Source organism: Thalassophryne amazonica, chromosome 3, assembly GCF_902500255.1.
Source record: "Thalassophryne amazonica chromosome 3, fThaAma1.1, whole genome shotgun sequence".
Classification (NCBI taxonomy): Eukaryota; Metazoa; Chordata; class Actinopteri; order Batrachoidiformes; family Batrachoididae; genus Thalassophryne; species Thalassophryne amazonica.
In genome coordinates, this window is record NC_047105.1 from 114338791 (window position 1) to 114357244 (window position 18454).

Here is an 18454-nt window from a genome sequence, read left to right on the forward strand (position 1 = left end):
CAATGGGCATGATGCAGGTGCCTCAGTGTTGAGGACCCCAGTGGCTGGAGAAAGGCAAGGAGATGCCTACATTTCAGCAGGCTGCAAAAGATAGAGAGATACTTTCAAGATGAGGGGATGGTTGTCATCCAGGACCCAGGGTGGTTCCATGATGTGGATGAGGCGATGCAGAGTGTTTGTCTGCTATATGATATATTTAACTGAAATTTCTGATCCAGACAACCAATGATTTATAAAGGAAGATTCTGAGAATTATCAGGGGTGCCCAAACTTTTGCATACAAAAGTCTTGCTTCAACCGAAACTGCCTAATTGAATCTTGCATTTGTCTCCAAACAGAATCACCTGGTTCTCAAGCCCCCGCACCTAAGTGGCTCTACTCTACTCTTTTCTACTCTTCTATTTTACTCTTCCTTTTTAGATATTTAGATATACCTTAGTATACTAGCATAGTTCCACCTTAGAATTGGAATATAATATATAAGATATACCTTACTGAACTTTCATACGAGTGTGTGTGTGTGTGTGTGTGTGTGTGTGTGTGTGTATATATATATATATATATATATAGTTTATTTTCAATTACTAGCAATAATCACCTTTTCATTATTTTTCTACTATTTCTGAGTCATAAGAAGGAGTGTATGTTGAAATAAATGCATTTCTCACTATTGTTTCATAAATGCCTCTGATACCAGGGTGCCTCTAGCCTTTACAGTTTTAACTCCATAAATTATTTCTTTACCCTCTTTCTTTTTAATGCTGTCACAGACAACTGGGGCACCTCTGGACTCCAACCACTGCCTCTTTGCTGCCTCCTTTGTTACAAATTCATACAGTTTGAATATACCGTGGAGTTGTCCTGGTCGTGTAGTGAGGTTTTCTTTTTTTTTTGTGCACTGTGAAGGAGTGAGTGGTGCATTAATGGTGAGGGCCAAGTCACTCTTTTCACTCTGCTCTGCCGAGCTTTTAGTTGTGACTGTGCTAATGTTGCCCGATGTCTTCTTTTCGTTCCTCTTCAAATATAGTTTGTGACAAACGTTGCCCGTTCATCACCTAAACCATATGTTTCAGCCAAATCCTTCATATTTGAGCTTTGACAGACTTAAGGTTGATGAAAACTTCTCATGTAAATGTCTTTTATTGGCTGGCTGTCTGATTCAATATTTAATAAGCTGTATGCACGTGAATGCTAGATGTTGCTGTGAATTCAGTGCCAGTTTGCTGTTCCAGTTGCAGCGCACTGGCCTGTGCTCAGGTCTTTGATTGCTCCCGTTCCTAACACACCTCCACCTCGATTTGTCATGCCGCTCCTCACCGCAGGCACACCCACTGATTAACATCAGCTCCTGGCTATCGGCAAAAATCTGACAAATGTTTCCGACTTCAATCTGAGAGTGACATCAAAAAACCAAGCTCAGCCTTTTGATGTGCTGCAGGAAGTTTGTGGTTTGATCTGGCTGCTGTCCTCGTGCCTCTTTGAAATCTATTTTTTGCCCCCCCTCCGGTGCTTGGTAAGGAAGGTTGCCATGGAAAGGAGAGTTGAGTTCCTGTGTGGGAGACTCTGGGTGGTGAGGCTGTGTTTGCTGTGAAGTCCTCACAGGATCGATGGCAGACCATTTCTGAGCGATTTGTGAGCAGAGAGCTGTTTAAGGGTGGCAATAAACCTTGCAAGACTTCTTAAGTGCTGTTTCCAATTCAGTGTTCACTTTTCTGCTGATTTCCATCTTTCACAAAATTATGGTGGTGGGCACAGTTCCGCTAATCCACTAATTATCAAAGCTAATGTTTTCATTATTGGATTAGCTTTTCAGATAACTTTGAAAACCATCATTGGACCAATTATCTTACGATAAATTTTGGTCCGATCATTTTTAGATCGCTAACATGTTTTTGTAGGTGAAGTTAAAAATGTTTGTTAAATCTGATATCAAAGATTTTAGCACTTACCTGTTAAATGTTTTGTAGCAGATAAACAGCCCTGTTCTCTGTAAACAGAAGAGAGCTGTTTTCAGGAGAAACCGCTCTATCAAAGAGCAAATATCACAAGATACTTGCTCTTGACACCATACTAACTCACCGGCAATATCACCCAATTCATCCAGAGGCATACATTTTTAACTTATGGTTAAAATTTTAACAAAACTAATTTCGGACATGTTATTTAAATTAACGCCACTTCTGAAGTTTTATAAAGTGAAAACATCAGCTATATGGTTTAGTTTTAACGTATTGCACTAATTTTGAAGGTCTTAGTGTGGACCTGCTGGGTCCAGGTGGGTTATGGGTAATCTCAGTACAGTCACAACATTAGAAATGCATTTGAGACGCTCTGATCAGGCTCCACACAGAACAACATTAAACCCTTTGTATATTGTGCCTAAAACTTTCGTGAGAATATATTCTCTGGGTTTATAGACGTTATTGTGTTTGTTTTATGTAAAAATGCCAGAAGAAGCTGAGGTTGCTTCTCCATGCAGATTACACGTAGCACACGGATAATTTGGAATATTTGTTTTGGGAAGTTTTCACGGTCTCTACTGCCATCTACTGGCCAGTAGTGTTCATAGCAGTATTCACACTAAGTATTGAGATATCCCATAATCCTTTGTGCGACTGAGAGTTGTTGAAGCCTCTTGCAGCAGCTAAAGAAATAAAAATGTACATTTTGGTTGTATAATGTTCATTTACAATTGTTGTCATGGATTCTGTTGTTTAAACAGCAGGAACTCTCTGGTGCGTGAAAACAACAACAACAAACCCCCCCCAAAAAAACTAGTACACAAATGATTATGGGTAAAGGTCTGAGCGTCTGGGCCCCAGTAGATGGCAGTGTTCTATGCATTTTTGACCCCGGTTATATCAGACGGTTGAAAAATCACAACTTTTGGCTTTTGCAAGTAGCTTTTTTTTAGCATATGAATAAAATGGCATATTTTACAAAAGCACATTTATATGTAAATACCAACACACGTCATGTCACATTAAAGTGTTGGTTTTTACATAGAATGAATGAGTCAACCAATCAGTGTTAGCGGAGGCTCATTTACCCATAATCCCTTTGGCATCTGTCTGTGTTTGTTACCATACTTCAGAATTAGTGCATTATTTAAAACAAAAAGATATGTGTTATATTTTAACTTTGTACAAATAACAGAATTGGCATTAATGGTGTTTTATTTTATTTTTTTAAATCAAAACTATAAGTCAAAACTGCTTTATTTTGCAAGACCTCTACCTCACGGTGGCACGGCTGTATCCTGTTAAGGAATAATGGTTTGTTTTGTGTGTTTAGAGTTGAGCTTAGCTCCTCTCGAGTGCTTCACTGCTGCAAAATATGTAGTAAACAGGATCCTCCAGCAGTGGGCAGGGCGCACAAAGACAGTTGTTGTTACAAGTGTACCGGAGACAATACTGAAAGTTATCGGTTATCTATCTATCTCTCTCTCTCTCTCTCTCTCTCTCTTTATATATATATATATATATATATATATATATATAGTAGTTATGGCCATCATCAGCTCCAGTTTTGAAATCTGGGTCAAATTTATGAGCTGTTAAAAAAAAATTCATCCTGATTCACCAAATCGTCGCAAGTGCATGGTAAGTTCCGGGTGATCGCAGTCTTAACAAATTAAATCATGTTTAAACATCTTTAAATGGGCCATTCCTAGTGAATACAGCTTGAAACGTGTTTAATCGTACTCCATCAGTGTAATAATATAAAACAGAAGCAGCATTTAATGCAATTCTGGCTCAGGGCACAGCTACTTACTTTCATTTTTGGGCAGATTGCCTGGCCTCACTTTATAAGTTAGCCTGTTAGGAGGCAAACCGGAGTAAGCCATTTAATCCCATTTTGATGTCAACAAATTCCCCCTGGATGGGATAGAGGTCCGTCACAGATTTTTCCCAATGAAAATGGGTACCCATTTAAAGTTAGATGGACTGGGACAATGCAGATGAAGCATTCATGCTTCAGTATCATGTGATAAGCACCTGCTTGTTGGGCCTCAGAACTTGCATAGGAATTACCTCTTATTTCTAGAGATCTGTCTGGTCAACCGGATCAAAAATTTACAGCTGGGTGGTCTGGGAAGATGTAGATGAAGATTCTTGTCCAAGGATACAGTAAATCCCTTCCTTATCTGACTGAGCTACCTGTTCTACTATGTATACATAGGGTAGAACAATAATTACTTATTTTCCATAATACATATGATCTGATGTGTACACTTAGTTTTTGGCAAGAACGCCTGGTTTACGACGTTGATGAGCCCCACATCAGTGAATATGATTGAGAGAAGGAATCACTAACAATGGCAGCATCTCACAGTCATTAAAATACAGAATCATCTCATCTCCCTGCCATTCATCAGCTCTTATATTCAGAGTTTGTCTTCCTGTCAGTCAAGGTGTACGCTTCCCTCCGGCTTGTTTGCATGTGTGCCAGGCTCCCACAGCGCTGCTACGGTGATACCTCCAAACAGCTTGTGTGGCTGAGCGAGTCCCACATAACGCTCTCTCCTGCTGAGTGTTTGTGTGTCTGTAGATTAGCGGTGGTATAAACACACATGCACACACTGTATTAATTTTTGGTTTATAAAATAACTAGAACAGTTGCAGAAGTTGCACAGTAAAAATTGATGTCTTAAAATCTGTGCATCAGATATTTCAGAGTTGATTTCAACTCCAAAAGTGTTAAATCCTGCATAGTACTCCAGTTATTGTTCAGGCATAATCATGTTTCAGTCATATTTCTTTTAAGCATATTTAATTGAATCACAAAATTCTTTTCTAATTTAATGTCATAGCCCACGTTTTACAAAAAAGTTCCAACTATGTATTGACATACACACAGTCTCATACTCTTTGTATGTGCTTGTTAGAGTTGCACATGTGGGTCATGACATGATGTTGTAGGTGACCAGTTCCTTTCTTAAAGCTATAGGGCCTTGAAGTTTCACAAAACTGAGTAACTTTAGTTTTTACCGAAATCCAAGCATTATAATGTACGTTTATTTTTGTAACATGTTGCAAAACTACAGCTCATTTTAATGAAAAGAACACATTTGTTGGGGGGGGGGGGGGGGGGGATTCCATCGTGAATATTGTCTTTTCCTTCATCACTATCATGCAGGCTAATGACAGGAGGATGTTATGTGGGCCGCTGAAGAGGAGGTACTGCTGGCCCACCACCACCAGTCGGCGCCCTGCTTGGAGTGCGGGCTTCAAGCATGAGAGGGCGCCAGAGCTATTAGAAGTGACAGCTGTCACCTGTCAACCTCACCAGCTGTCTCTCATTAACCTCCTTACAAGAAGCGGATCACAACTCCACCTCCTCGCCGAGAAATCATCTACCACAAAGGTAATCTTCTCTGCTGTGATTATCGATTGTCTAAACTTTGTTCTGTGTGCAGCCGCATTCCTGTGGTGATCCAGAAGAGGGACCAGCAGGAGCTGCACGAGAGAAACGTATCTGGAGGTGGAGGTTTTCCCTCCCAGAGACTTTGAGTGTAAAGGTTGCTGAGTGTGAGGACTCACACTCACCTCCTTGTGTCTTCTTTGCCAGCAGTACCAGGGCCGACAACGGAGGACAGAGACCACCTGGGGATTCAGGACTTGGCGGCTCCGGTGTTCTTCAGGCCGTTGGTGGTGGAAGCGGTGTGGGCCCCGGCTCCTCGTTCATCAGAGGTCTCCTATCTTCGAGCCTGCCCACTGTCCTCTTGTATACAATTGGCACCTGTAATTTCTGTTTGTATTCCGTTGTGTACTTTCGCAACATTAAATTGTTACTCCTTTTCTTATCCATTGTCTGTTCACTTGCGCCCCCTGTTGTGGGTCCGTGTTACGACACCTTCCCAACAGGAGGAAGCCTGTGTACGTATGTGTGATATATTGAGTTTATCTGTGACCCATCTTATGTGAACATCCATAAGATTTCTTGTAAACCACTTCCAAAACTACAAAATGTTAGTCATAGCATTTGATCCTTTGAATTTCTCCCCCTCTGGGGTTGAAATTCTAAATTGTTTCTAGACAGCATGAATTTTGATCATATTGGCAATATCATATTACGAATCCTTTATCTAAATGCTAAGGAATAAAAATATATCGGTGCCAAACAAAAATTGTTTTTATGAATTAAATCTTAAAAAAACAGTGGCACTATACCTTTAACTACCCTACGCTTTACCCAACTATTAGACAGACACCCCTTTTGCTATTAGGTGGGTACAAGGTGGGCATCACATTCTGGTTCCAGCTGGGATGTGAATTGGCAACTTTCTGCAGAGTAGGGCAGGGCTCTAACCACTAAGCCATCATACCTCCACAAATATATGAATAAATACACACACTCATCTTCAACCGCTTAGTCCAATTAATGGTCGCGGGGAGCTGGAGCCTATCCCAGCAGACATAGAGCGCAAGGCAGGGTACACCCTGGACAGGACGCCAGTCTATCGCAGGGCCACATACAGATAAACAAACACAGTCACACCCGCATACACACTTACGGACAATTTAAAGTTTCCAATACACCTAACCTGCATGTCTTTGGATGTGGGAGGAAGCCGGAGCATCCGGAGAGGACCTACACAAACATGGGGAGAACACGAAAACTCCACACAGAAAGGCCACAGGTGGGAATTGAACCCATGACTTTCTTGCTGTGAAGCAACACTGCTAACTACTAAGCCACCATGCTACCCTTTGAATAAATAATGATAATAAAATAAATATAAATAAATACTTGTACATATGAGGTTTCTGGACAGATGTGTTTGCCAGTGTCAGTGTCTTTGCAGAAGAATGAAGGTCCAAGATTTTAGGGTCTTGATACTTCCTTTTTACTGTATGGTTGTGACACCTCGACACAAACATGTGACCTAAGTGACGACTGGATGTCTTTGGTATTAGATTTCTTTGGACGATCCTTGGGCTCTGCTGGAGTGACTTTGTGTCAAATGAAGTTACTTAGGGCCCCTTCACACATAACATAAAAGACACAGAAACCGGAAGAAAATCCACGAATCAAACACGAAAAGGGGAACCACGAACCATCCACCTGCTGTTGTGAGGGATGCACAATCGCACAGGCGTGCACGACACTTCGGCGATGGTTTTTGTGCACACTCGTGAGCATACACGAACACAGTGCGAGTAGCTGGAATGTGTTGCACCACATTGTGCCGCTGATGTGGAGAAAATTAAAATAAAAACTAGCTGTATAATTAGTGAAATTCACTGGGTTGATATAAATAATAAATAAAAAGGGATGCAATACAGAACCCTGTGGTTAAATAACTGGGTGATTCTTAGACTACGGGCACTTATGTCCTTTGATCATATTGTATAAAAAACAGAAAAAAGGGGAAATTTCACACTTTTATAGTTATCTTTACAATGAAAGTGTGTTGAGAAATTTGTTCTAGTAGTCTATGATGACTTTTTCACCTTTTTTCAGCATCATTATATGCAAATATTGCCGTTTTGTGCTTCTCCCACACCCAGACTTTTGATCTTCAATGATAAAAATGAATGGTAAAGAAACGTTTTTTCTAATGTTTTAAAATATCTCTGAATAAAATATCAGTAAAATAATCAAAACATAATTGGGGTATTCAGTGTCATACAACTGTTATTTTTTTTAAACAAAATGTAGTTGTCCCACACTATTGCCGTAATTTCCAACACAACACTGTAATGTCCCTAAACAGTTTGTATGAAAGATTTTTTGGGTAGTTTCTATGGAGATAAACAGTGACATCAGAGCACATGTATATAGCGCCAAATCACAACAAACAGTTGCCCCAAGGCGCTTTATATTGTAAGGCAATGGTGTGGTGGAAATTACATTTACAAGGCCAATAGTGCCCGTAGTTAAAGAATCACCCAACCCTGGTTAAATAAATAAGTAAATGCCACTCGCGGGATTTGAACCTGCAATTTACAAAAGCTCAGATTACCAAACGGGAACTTTACCACTGTACTACAAACACTGTCTTTTAACAGCAGCATAAAATGCCTAAAATCAACAAGGAGATAAAGACTGAAAGTGGCGTATTTGTGGCGCTGTTGGCTTGTCATATTGTCATGGTTCTGCAGCGCTCATGTTCTGCCAGACACACATGACATTCAGATTTCCTGCTGCTTGATCTGATGGTCCATTTCACATGCAGTAGTCTGTCGACGTGTGCTGTCTGTGGCCGCTGCATCCCGGATGTGTGCGCTCAGACGTGGCTGTCCAGCCCCCATATGATCATGTATGTAAATACATATCAGCATGTCATGCAGTGTGTTCTCCCCCTGCATGCCACGTGTGTGTGTGTGTGTGTGTGTGGGGGGGGGGGGGGGGCGGGGACACACATGCACACCACATGCGTGTTGTTTTTGCAACGCCACACTCGTGGGGGCACTTAGACAAATTTCACATCCAAAAGTGATCGTCTGTTCACTGTTTTCGTGCTGACAGCGCGAATGGCCACACATTTTCTAAGTGTCAAGCCAGGCATGTTCGTGTGTCACCTGGAATTTGGCTGACACCTGTTGCGAGAGGGATTGAATTGCTTTGTGATGGAGCATCACCTATGTCATTTTGCAACAGTTTTTGCAAAAGGCTGGTCATTTTAGCAAATTTGAATTAGTCTACCTGCGACTAGGGATTGGGCTGTCCAGTCCAATATCTGTGTCGGGTTCCGATACCAACGTAATTCACAGATTGGAAATTTCCGATCCAACCTGTAGAGATTTCTGATCCAGGAGCCATGTCTGTGCATGTGTGTGTGTGTTTTCTGCTGAAATGTCTCCACAAGTGATTCCCTGCTGGCTGGCTGCAAACTGCGGAAAGGATTTCCTAAATGGAGGCGTGTCTCAATAAGACACGTCTCCGTTCAGGAGTACTGTGACTGACCAACCTTTCATCACAACATATCCATTGTGTGGAAATATTTTACAACCCCTGGCAATAATTGTGGAATCACCGGCCTCGGAGGATGTTCATTCAGTTGTTTAATTTTGTAGAGAAAAAGCAGATCACAGACATGACACAAAACTAAAGTCATTTCAAATGGCAACTTTCTGGCTTTAAGGAACACTATAAAAAAATCAAGAAAAAAAAAATTTGGCAGTCAGTAACGGTTACTTTTTAGACCAAGCAGAGGGGGAAAAAAATATGGACTCACTCAATTCTGAGGAAAAAATTATGGAATCACCCTGTAAATTTGCATCCCCAAAACTAACACCTGCATCAAATCAGATCTGCTCGTTAGTGTGCATCTAAAAAGGAGTGATCACACCTTGGAGAGCTGTTGCACCAAGTGGACTGACATGAATCATGGCTCCAACACGAGAGACGTCAATTGAAACAAAGGAAAGGATTATCAAACTCATAAGAGGGTAAATCATCACGCAATGTTACAAAAGATGTTGGTTGTTCACAGTCAGTTGTGTCCAAACTCTGGACCAAATACAAACAGCATGGGAAGGTTGTTAAAGGCAAACATACTGGTAGTCCAAGAAAGACATGAAAGCGTCAAGACAGAAAACTTAAAGCAGTATGTCTCAAAAACCGAAAATGCACAACAAAACAAATGAGGAACGAATGGGAGGAAACTGGAGTCAACGTCTGTGACCGAACTGTAAGAAACCGCCTAAAGGAAATGGGATTTACATACAGAAAAGCTAAACGAAAGCCATCATTAACACCTAAACAGAAAAAAAAAGGTTACAGTGGGCTAAGGAAAAGCAATCGTGGACTGTGGATGACTGGATGAAAGTCATATTCAGTGATGAATCTTGAATCTGCATTGGGTAAGGTGATGATGCTGGAACTTTTGTTTGGTGCCATTCCAATGAGATTTATAAAGATGACTGCCTGAAGAGAACATGTAAATTTCAACAGTCATTGATGATTTGGGGCTGCATGTCAGGTAAAGGCACTGGGGAGATGGCTGTCATTACATCATCAATAAATGCACAAGTTTACGTTGATATTTTGGACACTTTTCTTATCCCATCAATTGAAAGGATGTTTGGGGATGATGAAATCATTTTTCAAGATGATAATGCATCTTGCCACAGAGCAAAAACTGTAAAACATTCCTTGGAAAAAGACACATAGGGTCAATGTCATGGCCTGCAAATAGTCCGGATCTTAATCCAATTGAAAATCTTTGGTGGAAGTTGAAGAAAATGGTCCATGACAAGGCTCCAACCTACAAAGCTGATCTGGCAACAACAATCAGAGAACGTTGGAGCCAGATTGATGTTTGTCACTCATTAAGTCCATGCCTCAGAGACTGCAAGCTGTTATAAAAGCCAGAGGTGGTGCAACAAAATACTAGTTCTTTTGTTTTTCATGAGTCCATAATTTTTTCCTCAGAATTGAGTGAGTCCATATTTTTTTCCCCTCTGCTTGGTCTAAGGGCCCTGTCCCACTGGCGTTTAGGAGGATTTGCGCATGAAATGAGGAGACAAAAGCTGAGCGTCCGCAACAAAGGTGGGCGGAAATGACAAATGTCCCGGGGTGGATCAGCGAATACATGAAGAAAAGCGGATATAAAAGGGAACAGAAGCGAAGGTGACTGCGGAGGCGCCCCCATGAGGGGCAGAGCGGCTGTGATGCACTCGCTTCATCCGTGCCCACTCTGTCTGCATTAGAGGATGACATTTTTCGGGAATTCCAGTGGGTCACATGATTCCTGTGGGATTCCCGCGGGATGGGAGTCAAAATGTTATCAATCCCGTGATTGGGATGGGACAGGAATAAAAATGAACGGGAGCGGGCAGGAGTGGGAATGCCAAAAATAGATGATTTTCATCTATTTAATGCCGCGTTCACACCGGGTGCGATCAGACGCTACAAATTTGTGGGCGTCGCGTGGCGACGGACGCGCCTCCTTCGCCCGGTGTGTCGCTCTGCTTTTGCTGTGAAAATTCATCCTGGTGCGTCATCAAATAGGAGGAGCTTCGATTCCGCTCGCCGGATCCGGTTGTCAGTCAAGTTAACATGACGGACCTTGATCACACGGAGCGAGTTGTTGTGGAAATTCCCAATACAGAGAGTATCATTATTTGCTGCAGGAGCTGAGTCTGGATGACTGCCGCTTTCAGCGGTCCTTCCACCTCTGCAGGACCCAGTTTGAGGACCAACTGTCCCGTTCACGCGCGCACATGTACGAAACATTAAAAAAAAGAAAAGAAACTCCGCTGCTTGCTGCAGCTCGCTCTTCCACCAAAAAACTCTGTCATAATTGTGTTTAGAAACCAGTCACCATTTGTTTTATTATACATCTGTGTAGTTAATAAGTAAAATAATTTCCAAGGACGATTCGCTTACGCATGCACATAACATAAAAAGAAAAAGAAACTCCGCTCCTGCTGCTGCTCGCTCCAGAAACTCTGTCATAATTATGAAATAAAGGACAAAAGAGACATAAGTCCTGCTCACAGGCTGCTACCAGAGACAGGACATGTTCACATCTTCAGTCAAACTCCAGACATCTCCACGTCACTACATATTCAGTCCCTGATTGATCATCACGGCGCGAGACATACGGGAGTGGGATGGGAGTGGGAGTGATTTTGAGTGGGAGCGGGATGGGATTGGGAGTCATCGTTACAGGAGTGGGATGGGATGGGATTTTTTTTACTCCAGTCCAGGATTGGGACAGGATGGGATTTTTTTTCTGGGAGCGGGATGGGACGGGAGTGAAAAATCCACTCTCGTGTCATGCTCTAGTCTGCATGTGCGACATACCATTTGCAACCGTGATGTGGCCGTGCTAGGCACGCGTCATATCTGTTTTGCACGCTGTCCCGGTCCGCCGCCAAGCCGCGCCAACCAGTCGGTTGCGGATATCAGCAGATGACAGGGGATATGCGGTGCGTTGGTTGTGTATGTCCTGCGTATGTCTTCAGTATGTGTTCAGGCAGTGTTGCGGATCTCATCCGCAGCAGGATTTTTGAGCCGCTCAAAAATCCTGGCTGCGGACATCCGTGCCTCTGCGGACGATCACGGACGTGTTCGGATGGCGGCCGACTCATACAGGAATGTTACACGGTTATTGAGGTTGTTTGGCGGATGTGGGCCACTTTTGTGCGCATTCCATCCGCAAATCCTCCTAAACGCCAGTGGGACAGGACCCTAAAAAAAGTAACCGTTACTGACTGCCACAATTTTTTTTCCTGATTTCTTATAATTTTTCTTAAAGCCAGAAAGTTGCCATTTGAAATGACTTTAGTTTTGTGTCATGTCTGTGATCTGCTTTTTTTCTACAAAATTAAACAACTGAATGAACATGCTCCGAGGCCGGTGATTCCATAATTTTTGCCAGGGGTTGTACATTAGAAACACCACAAAGCAAGATAGCAGCATGCAGTGTTTGCAAAGCTGTTGTACAATGGCAGCATTACAGTGAACTTAATCAAACATTTGAAAAAGCACCACATTAAAGAGTGCAAGGTTTTTTTTGTTTTTTTTTAGCAAGGAGCAGATTGCCAAAAGGAGCTGCCAGGAATCACTAATGGAGCCATTCGAAAAACAAGGTAAACTTCCACAAGACAACATGAAAGCTAATAGGATGACAAAGAAGTTGCTCAACTTCATCATATTCGATGACCAGCTGTTATCAATTGTGGAAAATGAAGGCTTTTGCAGCCTGATTGAACAGTTGCATCTAAGATATACAGTGCCCTGCAAAATTATTGGAACACTTGGTATTTCACACATTTAAATTTGTTTATACCATTTCAAATAAAAAAAATAAAAATTTCTAAAATTATCTTCCTTAAACCGAACCTGAAAGCAAATCTCTACAACTTGATGTAAATTAATTAAAAATCTAAAAGCCAAGATGATGGGTTGAATAAGTAATGGAACGCTTTGTCATAATACTTTTCTTGCCTGTTTTCTTCAGACAAGTTAGGGGATGAATATATGAACATTTACAAGTCACTGAATTTGTCTTGGACCTTATTTACATCAGTTATGAAGAAATACAAACAGTATGACACTCTATGGTAAATCTGTGTGGAGTAGACAGTTCTCAAAATCTGAGTAACTGTGCAAGAAGGAGAAGAGAGGAAAAACACCAAGACACCCAGAACAAGTTATAGACTACTGTATCTGTGATTGGAGAAATTGTGCACAGTGCATGTTTTGCATTTTGTATCAGCAGTTATACAGCTTCATGATGAAGTGGTATACAGGAGGATTTTCTTTCACTAAAACATCAAATCTAGACTTGCTTCTTAGATGTACCTGGTCTTGTGGTTAAGCGGGGATCCTCGGTTCAAATCCCAGCTTGACTGGAAAATCACTAAGGGCCCTTGGGCAAGTCCTTAATCCACAAGTTGCTCCCGGTGTGTAGTGGGCGTTTTGCATGGCAGCAGCCTGACATCGGGGTGAATGTGAGGCATTATTTGTAAAGCACTTTGAGTGTCTGATGCAGATGGAAAGCGCTATATAAATGCAATCCATTTACCTTCTGGCAACTTGAAGCTTTCGGGTCTCCTTTTTAAGAAAATCCTCCTCTATACCACTTCATCATGAAGCTGTGTAATTGGAGATACAAGATATCCTCATAAAATCAACAGTAATGATAAAAATAATATTAACCCAAACAGAGCTCTGGTATCGGAATAGTATCTGTATTGGCAGACATCCAAGTTCAGGTATCGGGATCGGATCAGGGGTGAAAAAGATGTAGATTAGTGCATCCGGACCTGGCGCCATGAGGGGGGCGTTTGGGGGCGACGCCTCCTCACGTCATCAATCCCGCCCCCTCGGATGTGAGAGTTATCAAAAAAATAAAAAGAAAAAAGAGAAAGAAATACTGGAAAATATAGCAAAATATTAGTTATTCAATATTATTATCACTTTACCGAGGAGTTGCTGGGCCAGTATTGTAGATTTACATCGACGGTACCTGGCTATACCCGCCCGCTATGTGTAAACAAATGACGTCATAGCGCACGCGCAGCCCAAGAACTGTCCGCAGAGGGGGAAAAAAAAAAAAAAAACTGTCCGCAGAGGAAAAGATGAAAATGCGAGAAGTGTGTTTTGGTCCCAATATGGATATTCCGGATGATTTTCTCATGGATAGTACGACAATGAACAGCAGCTAAAGCAGCCAGCTTGATGAGGACACACTGGCTAAATTGGAGAGCAGCGCGCGCCAGCTAGCCGAGAGCCGACACGACAAAAGTTAAGTGAGCAAACTTTTTATGTACGTGTTACTTGTTGTGTTTCTCAGTAAAAAGTGATAATAATGCAAATAAATACATGATGTTGTCGTGCGGAATGCATTCTCTTAGTCCCTCCGTTCACGGCCAGTCGCCCGCAATGACAGATATTAAAGTTATGTATTGTTGTAAATATATCTACATGAAAGGTTTATCTTTGACCCGCTGTGTGACTGTCATGCCCAGTTGCGCTGTTTGCGCTTGTGATGGAGGGCTGTATGTGGGGTTAATCTACTATCTCGTGTCGTTTCTCAGATCAGTTGTTGGTTTGGTTTTGTAGTATGCAGGAGATCACTTGACTGAGGGTCTACACGTTCAAATAATTAAAAAAATACTGTCATCACTCTTTACTCTTAGTCAGTCTCTTACAACGGTGTAGCTTAAATACACGAGCTTTCCAGGAGCACACCCAATTCATTACGCACACTCAGAGGCACATCCCCTCCGGTGCGTGCTTTTTGGGGGTGGGGCGACCCAGCCCCCTGTGATAAACTCATTGCCCCCTTAATATTTTTTTTCTGGCGCCGGGCCTGAGTGCATCCCTACCCGCGACCCAATCCCGGAGAAGCGGTTGAAGATGAGTGAATGAGTGACAGTTTGTCTAATGTATTGTACATGAAGTTGTTGCTCTTGGTAGTTAATTCTGTTATTATTCTATCATTACAATAACACTGAAATCCAGTGGTTTTTTTATTTTTTTTTTGCCAGCTTGCACTTGGCCAAGACGGACGCTCTTTTCTCTTCTCCCTCCCTTCTTATCTTTCCTGCTTCTGTGGCGTATTGTCTGTGAGGCTGCAGCTTTGCTCTTCTGGAAAAGGACAAAAATGGATCTGTTAAAGTGGTCTTTGAACGCAATTGACACTATTTTTTCTACAAGACATTCGGGGGCGGAGGACCCAACCTGTCCTGCCGGGACGCATGTGATGGGTTACGTGATGGACTCGTGGAGGAGATGGCAGGGCATGTGCCTTTACATGCTTTCTGTGGAGGATGTTGAAGATGTGTATATATTTGGCTTGGTGGTGACCGGCTTTCTGCTGTGTGGAGCGGGCATGGCGCTGGTTTACCGGAAAATCAATAAAGTGGAGGCAGCTTTGATTGGGCCGTCCAGACTGCCCTACATGATTGATTCGATTGGCAGTGGCTGCGCAGTCGGCGGGTGTTAACCGCACGCTGGAAAACATCTCGGGCAGGATTGCAGCTCTGGAAACCCGTAAACCTGTAAAGACCACATTCTACATTCAGATGCATTGAGAGCCACTCTGTTCTCAGAACTGTGGAATCTTTCAGGCGTCTGCTAATCTGGATATTCATTTGGCCTCCCCAAAACACAGCTGCACTCCAAGGCCGCTGTGATAAAAAACCTCCTCAAGAAGATCAACACTTAAGCCTCACTCCCCTGGTCATCCCCCTCCCTTCAGCTTCTCCAGCTCTGACGTTGACTGTGGAGAGTGGACTGCTCAGGGCTGAGCCCCTCCCCCTCCAGGATTGTCGGACAAGGCCGTTGACGGCGCCTAATAGGCTGCCTCCGGAGTGTTCTGATAAACTGGACCTTCAAATCTCGGTTGTTGTCCTGCGTCTTTGTTTGTCTGTGTGATTATTGTTTTTCTGTGCTGATGGGGTTTTTTTCCTCATTGCTGCTGTTAACGCAGCGGCTGTGAGGGTTTTTTTCTCTCCTTTTTCCCTCGTGTGTGCTTTTTTAATATGTGTTTATGTACTGGGCCGGCCTATGTGCGTTGTGTGTCATTTGTTATGGGTCGGTCTTGGTTTGCTCAGCCCTGCTGTTGACCAAGGCAGGGATGTACATCTGGAGCTGGTACCCGGGCGCCTAATGGCGACTTCTGCTCCTACTGGCAATTAGGATGGGTTAAATGCAGTAGACACATTTCATTGTGCAGGGAACATGTTCTTTTGTGCATATGACAATAAAATTCTTTTGAATCCTTTGAAATGAATATTTATATATTTTCATCTGTTGAGTCAGTTGGAACAGATGTCACATCAGCATCAAGGGAACATCTGTCTACAAGCCAAGCTGTAGACAGCTTGCAGCTCGCAAGCCCCATCATGTGATACTTTCACAAGGAGCACAATGGAAATACGCATTTATGCTTTATTGTGTTATCAGTGCATCATTGACACATTCACATCTGTATGTTTATGTTGATGTTGCAGAATAAACTCAGTCAATCAGTCAAACAATATTTTATTTACGTTTTAATGGCATCTGCAGGAGGGCGTGCATGTGCACATACATAAGCTTATGATAAGAGCAGAAGTTACCTTTGCATGCATGGTGACGTCTGCGAGATGTCTTGTAAATCACTCCAGAAGTGTTATGAGGTTGTAAAAAAAAATAGCGTTTTCAGTTTTAGAAGTTTTTATTTCTCTATAGCTTTTACATAATATATGACAAAGATGTTATATTTACACACAAACTAAGCACAGTTAGCAGCTAGCTAGACCAGCCAGTGATGTCACCATGCTAACATCCACAGAATGTCTCGTAAATCACTCCAGAGGTATTATCAGGTTCCAAAAACAGCGTTTTCACTTTTAGAAGTGTTTATTTCTTGCTATTTTTACATAATATATGAGAAACATGTTATATATGCGCATAAATTAATTGTTTTATATTGTGACAGGTAAATTGCAGAAAAATTCTGCGCTCAACTTTAGATCATGTGTTTCATGGTCTCAGGCACAAAAACCTTTCTCTTCATCATGATAGTGATGAATTGCACTGCAGAAATGAGCACAAGTAGACTAACTGAAGACTGGATTTTAGAGAGGAACATGACAGTAGTAGTGGGTGGAAACAAGCAACGATACAGTGCTGTGTGCTTATTTGTGCACTGTGCAAAATAGAGCCCTTAGGGTACTTTCTCACTGGGCTGCGGCTGTTGGATAATCGTTGGCAGTGTTGGGCATACTACTTTAAAAAAGTAATTAGTTAGAGTTACTAGATACTTCTCCCAACCAGCTCTTCACTCTCACAAGGATTTGCTTGGGAGTATGCCCATCCAGTCTACATGTGTTTTGTGGACTTGGAGCAGGCATATGATCAGGTATCCCAGGAGATACTGTGGGAGGTGCTGCGGGAGTATAGAGTGAGGGGGTCCCTTCTCAGGGCCATCCAATCTCTGTACTTACAAAGCGAGAGCTGTGTTCAGTTGCTCAGCAGTGAGTCGGACTAGTTTCCAGTGGGGGTTGGCCTCCGCCAGGGATGCGCCTTTTCACCAGTCCTGTTTGTGATATTCATGGACAGAATTTCGAGGCATAGTTGAGTGGAGTAGGGTTCCCAGTTTGGTGGGCTCAGGGTCTCATCACTGCTTTTTGTAGATGATGTGGTCCTGTTGGCTTCATCGGCCTGTGACCTCCAACACTCTCTGGATTGGTTCACAGCCGAGTGCGAAGCAGCTGGGATGAGGATCAGCACCTCTAATTCTGAGGCCATGGTTCTCAGCAGGAAACTGATGGATTGCCTTCTCCGGGTAGGGAATGTGGTCTTGCCCCAAGTGAAGGAGTTCAAGTACCTCAGGGTCTGGTTCACGAGTGAGGGGATAATGGAGCATGAGATTGGCCTGAGAATTGGCGCAGCAGGGGTGGTGTTGCATTTGCTCTCAATCTACTGGTCAGTCTTTGTTCCTACTCTCACCTATGGTCATGAGGGTTGGGTCATGACCGAAAGAACTAGATTGCGGGTACAAGCGGCCGAAATGGGCTTCCTTAGGGGGTGGCTGGTGTATCCCTTAGAGAGCAGTAGAGCCGCTGCTCCTTCGCGTTGAAAGGAGCCAGCTGAGGTGGTTCAGGCATCTGGTAAGGATGCCCCCTGGGTGCCCCCCTAGGGAGGTGTTCCAGGCACATCCTTCTGGGAGGAGACCCCAGAAAAGACCCAGGACTAGGTGGAGAGATTATATATCCACACTGGCCTGGGAACGCCTCCGCATCCCCCAGATTGAGGTGGTCAGTGTGGCCCGGGAAAGGGAAGTCTGGGGTCCCCTGCTAGAGCTGTTGCCACTGTGACCCGATCATGGATAAGTGGTGAAGGTGAGTGATGTACACTTAATAAATTATTAACAGTAAACATTGTACACATTGTATTCTACACTATCTTAATGTTGCTGTCAGACAGTGTGAGACAAGAGACACATCAGATTTAAATAAATTATTGTAGCTATTATCATTACTATGTTTATATAGTAGAA

At 42.7% G+C, this 18454-nt stretch overlaps 1 protein-coding gene and 1 long non-coding RNA gene across 2 annotated transcripts in view; one reads left to right on the forward strand and one right to left on the reverse strand.

Annotated features, from left to right (window-relative positions):
* Nucleotides 1-546, reverse strand: part of LOC117507464 — a 32484-nt gene extending 31938 nt beyond the window's left edge. The window contains exons 1-2 of the long non-coding RNA XR_004559716.1: nt 509-546; nt 345-350 (exon numbers count right to left, since the gene is read on the reverse strand). This is a non-coding gene — a long non-coding RNA (uncharacterized LOC117507464). The remainder of the gene's footprint in view (nt 1-344; nt 351-508) is intronic.
* The window catches only part of LOC117507463 (copine-9-like), an 863862-nt gene that overhangs the window by 519539 nt on the left and 325869 nt on the right, over nt 1-18454 (forward strand). The window lies entirely within an intron of this gene.